General features: G+C 37.1%; 1 protein-coding gene across 4 annotated transcripts in view; it reads left to right on the top strand.

Annotated features, from left to right (window-relative positions):
- Positions 1-5,795, top strand: part of IQUB (IQ motif and ubiquitin domain containing) — a 73,192-nt gene that overhangs the window by 544 nt on the left and 66,853 nt on the right. The gene's annotated exons all lie outside the window — the stretch shown is intronic.

Genomic DNA, 5,795 nt, shown 5'->3' with positions numbered 1-5,795 from the left:
GTAGGAGGACAGGTTTTGACTGCGGCCTCCTGGTCCGACGCTTAGATCCAGCCTAGAGCCGGTGACAGCCGCGCTGGACTCTGGGTTCTGTGTGCTGGGCAGTGATTCCTGCCTGAGCGCCTGGGGCTGCCTGGTCGGTCAGGAATGTTCCGCCTTTACTTTAAAAACCGTGCGAAGCATCGCATCTTTCTCGGTTCCTTTTTTGGCTTCCCCTCTCTGATTTGGGACTTGAAGCAGCAGCATCAAGCTAGGAGGTACACCTCACCTCACACCCCGAGTGCTTATCACGGTAATTGCATAGAAGATGTGTGTATAACCCAAACCGGGCACTAGAGACTCTTAGCCTTCCGTGGCGACCATTCTCATATTAAGTCGAGAGATTTTAGACTTTCCTCACCTGGCACTCTCACTCCTTCCTCTCCACCCTTGGTCTTTGCCTCTTAACAAACCTAAAAATTCAACAGATCTATTTGGTAGAAGGCAATACTGGATCCCTGCCTTACTAATTATACTACATTCTAAATGTATTAAGCTTTAAATGGTAGGGAATGAAATGTAGGTGAAAAGGGAGACTTTTTTGTATGCAAACATGATAGAGGTTGCTTTTTAAACAATAAGATTTAAACATTTTCATTTGAATAGATAATACATAAAAAATAATACATAAAAAATATTTCATTCGAATGAAAATACTTCGTTCGAATAGTAGAATGAAGAGTGAAAATCCTCCATCTACCCATTTCTCCCCATCTCCAGGCCACCTTCCAGAGGTGTTTTAGACATATGCAAATATGTAGTTACACCTGTAACATTGTGCATACTCTTCTGTGATTGGCTTTTACACTTAAGACTGTGTGTCCAGTTGTTTTCTATCAATATTTACAGATCTGTCTCATTTATGCATTTATGGATGAATTTATGTATTTATGTTTCATTGTGAGAAGGTGTTTCGAACCATGTCAGGAAATTTGGAAACTCTCATAAGCAAAAAGATTGATAAATGTCACTACCTAACAATCTAAAACTTTTATATAGTAAGAGAAAACAAACAACATCAAACATACAACGGGAAATATAAGGGTAACACACAACAACGGGATATTTAATTATTAGGACTCATAAAACAATATGAGGATGTAAGGAAACAGTCAAGGGGAACTTCTTGGGGCTATAATAGAAAACAGTTTGATGGAATTTAACAAAATTAAGATCTATATGCCCTTTGACTTGTCCATTCTAATTCTGGGAACTCATTTTCAGTATACTTACACATATATACAGAGATAGATGTATAAGATGTTTGTTGCAGCACTATTTTTAATAGTAAAAAACTAGAGACAGCTTAAATGTCCGTTGATGAGCAACAGTTGACTACAATGTGGCTTAGCCTTGCAAAGAAGTTACTGTGAAGTTGTTGAAAAGAATGTGGCAGAATCGTATTTTACATAAAAATAAATGTTAAGCACATATTATAAAACTAAGTCATAAAATAGTATTAAAGTTTAAAAATAAACAGAAATATAGTTTATGAAAGACATTGATATGATCATAAACAAATTTAAATGTATATGTATATATTATATAATTGCAGCTTTATAGACAATTCCTGGAAAGATAAACTGCCTAACAATGAGAAATAAAATTAGCATGTCTGGAATACTTTTACTTCTTATTTTATCCCCTTCTATTCTGTTAGTTTTTTTTCTAGTAAGCACATATTACTCTCTTAAAAACAACAACAAAATGAACGATAACAATAATGAAAAAACGATTTTGAAAAGTCTTTTCCAACTGTAGCTTTCCAAATGGGTTGGAATTTCACATTTTACATTTCACACTTTTAATATGTGTACTTTGTTATTTACATTTAATATTTGCTGCAGTGAGAGTTTACACATATTTATGTATGCAAGTAGAGCATATTAATATATACATATGAGGGGGTATTAGGAACCAATAAAATTAGCTCCTTGTTCTAGGTGGGTGAAAAAATATCTGCTGAACATTTTCTACTCTATTTTAAATCATAGTCATGTTTCTCACTTAAGAATAAAAGACATTCTCTGATAATGTATCTGATGGCAAAATTGTTAGTTAAATTCTGGATCTGACTACCACTAACCTACCATGAGGCATTCCTGGGTCTTAGCTTTTTCATCTGCAGGGAGATGAGTTTCTAGACTTTTTCTTAATCACCAAGACCCCTTTTCTGTTCTCCCAATCCCCCATGGACACCTACACTGAGATACAGCACAGTTAAGTGGTTAAGGGCATGGGTTCTGGATCCAGACTGCCTGGATTTGGATCCCAGATATGCTGCTTACTAGCTCTGGGTTCTTGAAAATATTACTTAACCTCTCTGTGCTAATTTCTTTATCTGTAAAACGGGCATAATGATATCATCTGTGAGAATTAAATAATTTGATATAAGTATTTGCTAATATTATGCTTTATTTTAAAAGTATTTTTTCTCCTACTTTATAAAACGAGTAATTATGTAATACCTAGGAGTCGTTATTAATGTATAATTATCATTAACCATTTGGAAATTTTAGAAATAGTTCATTACTAATTAGCTAACATTTATTATATGCTTATTGTTTGCCAGGCACTGTTTGCTAAGTACTTTATATACACTATTTTATTTAATTCTTGGAAGAACCTTTGATGTTGAAACTACTAATATCCCATTTCACAAGTGAGGAAAATGAGGCTTAGGTTAAGAAACCTCTGTATCTCAAAGTCATATAGCTAGTAAGTATCAGGAACTGTGAGGGGTCTGGTGTTTTACCCTATGTACAAACTAGTAAGTTAGTCACTGTTTCTTGGATGCTGGGTCGAAGGACACATGCAAAAGAAGTAGCCAGTGCTTCAAGTTTGTGCCAATTTCCCAAGCCCCACCCAGTCCAACAGGGGAAACACAAGTGAGTCTACATGGATGCTTGCACATGGGGAATTTACTGCTTTTACAGTAAACCAAAGAAAGCCTGCTCTTTGTTTCGGGGAAAGAGTTTATCTCAGCCGTTGCAGTTTCTCGGTGCAAACACAACCCTGAGAAATGGTCTGGGTAAACAGTGGTCATGGCCTTGCATTTTTGTCACACCCACAAGAACATGTAGGGACACTCAAGACCCATGGCCGATTGCTTCTTTCAACAAGAAGTTGTTAAGTCTGGATTCAAACTCAGGTGGGCTGGCTCCGCAGTCAGCCCTTCTGAAATTCCACTTTAGGAAACCGAAGCTGAGAATCACTGTAGTGCATGGCAATGAAGTCATGACTTAGAAACCTTGACATTTCTTATTTTTAGGTTGAATAAATGCTTATCACTGCTAACCATCATAAACACAGTTGCTAATCACCCTTTTTATAAACAACTAACGTCTTGAAAACGTAATTATTTGGGTCATTCATATGATTAATTAAGGACCTATGAACCTTAGGCACTACTATACATACAATCTACAGGTTACAGAGAACTGTGATCAGTGTGTATGTGTGTGTGTGTGTCTGTGTGTGTATGTGTTTATTTAGACAGGGTCTCACTCCATCGCTCTGGCTGGAGGGCAGTGGTGAGATCTTGGCTCACTACAATCTCCACCGCCCTGGCTGAAGCGATCTTCCCACCTCAGCCTACCGAGTAATTAGAATTGCAGGTGCGTGCCACAATACAATTCCCGGCTAATTGTGTATTTTTTGTAGAGACAGGGTCTCACTATGTTGCCCAGGCTGGTATTGAATTCCTAGGCTCAAGGGATCTGACCACCTCGGCCTCCCAAAGTGCTGGGATTACAGGCGTGAGTTACCGAGCCCAGCCCTCATCTTGTTTGTACGGAGATAGATTGCTTGGAGGGGAGCAATCTAGGACACCTAACATACTAAAATTAGGGTGAAATAAATATAAGCATTAGAAACCATAGCAACTAGGAAATGGAGGCAGACGCATTGAGGAGGAAGATGGAGGGGTAAGGATTTATCCAGTACCTATCAAAGGAACTTTATAATATGTGGCTTCCGTTTCTGACTGCATTGATTTCACGTCTCATGGCTTTAAATACCATAGACTTCTGACTCTACAATTTCCAGGCCAACATCTTCTCAGAACTTCAAACTGTTAACCCAGTGTCCAATGGGCATCTCAAACTCAGCATGCCCCAAATCAGACTGATCTAATTTCCATGCATACCTCAGGCCTCCTTTATTTGAAGTTTTCCTTATTTCTGTAAATGTAGCTCTATCCTTCTGGTTACTTGGGCTAAAAATGTTAGCAGTATCCTTGATTCCTCTCTTTATCTCATAGCCCACATTTAGTTCATCACTAAATCCTTTCAGCTCTATTTTAAAAATATATCCAGAATCCAGTCAGCACTTATCATCATCTCCTCTACTGTCACTCAGGTCCATTTCACCTCATGTCAAGGTTACTACAATAGATTCCAGTAGACTCCTGATGTCCTACCAGCTTCCCACTCCCCTACCTTCCACAGTCTAATGCCCTCTCCCCACAACCTCCTCTCTGGCTTCATCTTCTATTGCTCTTTTCTTAACTCACTGGTCTCTAGCCACATAAGTTGACTAGCTAGTTATTCCTCAGATATGTGATGCTTCTCATTTCTCCATTTGTCCTCATGCCTTGCTTATTTTCTCAGTTCAGCCTCCTGCTCAGATGTCATTTTAACCAGAGAGGCATTCCTTCCCCACACATATACTTAGCAAAACTTGCCACTCTACTCTGCATACTCTCTCCTGATAGTCTCATACTTCCTAGCCACCTTCTTTGCTTTATTATTTTGCTAGCTCTTTATCTGATCCAATGTATATTTTACTAATTTAGTTATTACTTGTCCATTTTCCTCACTAGAATATAAGCTTTTTTTAACTGCAGATCAAAATCTCTGCAGTAAAAACTGCAAACTACCAACCAGATCAAAATCCCTGCAGTAAAAAAAAGCTTATATTCTAATGAGGAAAATGGGCAAGTAACAACTAAATTAGTAAAATATATACTGGGTCAGATAAAGATATGTATCAAATATCACGCATGTCCAATAAATATATACAATAATTATGTATCAACAAAAATGTAAAAATTTTTGAAAAGCCTTGTCTATGGCTATGTGTAGAAACATAGAAGTGTCTCTACACACAGCTAAAAGGGGGACTGGTAATGAGTAGGTACCCAATAAAAATTTGTTGAAAGCATGAATGAATTCAGCCATGGCCAATGCTTTTCAAAAATTTAAAAATTTTTGTTTATACATAATTGTACATATTTATTGAACAACTATGATATTTGATACATGCATACAATTTGTAATAATCAAATTAAGGTAATTAGGATATCTGTTACCTTATCATTTCTTTGTTCTGGGAATATTCCAAAACTTTTCTTCTAGCTATTTTGAAATATAAAATATTGTTAACTATAGTCACCGTACAGTGCTATCAAACATAGAACTTACTCCTTCTATGTAAATGTGTTTTTGAACCCCTTAACCAATCTTACTTCATCCCTCCTCCCTCCTGCCCTTCTCAGCTTCTGGTAACCATCATTCTACTCTCTACCCTTGTGAGATCAACCTTTTAAGCTCCTACTTTTGAATGAGAACATGTGATATTTGTCTTTCTGTGCCTTGCTTATTTTACTTAACATAATGTCCCCCAGTTTCACCCATGTTGTTGCAAATGACAGAATTTCATTCTTTTTTATGGCTTAATAATATTTCATTGTGTGTATACATGCCACATTTTCTTTCTTTATTTGGTGGTAGACACTTAGGTTGATTGGCTATTGTGGG

This window comes from Pongo pygmaeus, chromosome 6 (assembly GCF_028885625.2).
Source record: "Pongo pygmaeus isolate AG05252 chromosome 6, NHGRI_mPonPyg2-v2.0_pri, whole genome shotgun sequence".
NCBI lineage: Eukaryota > Metazoa > Chordata > Mammalia > Primates > Hominidae > Pongo > Pongo pygmaeus.
The sequence above is the reverse complement of the archived record's forward strand: the minus strand, read 5'-3'. Positions and strand labels throughout refer to the sequence as shown.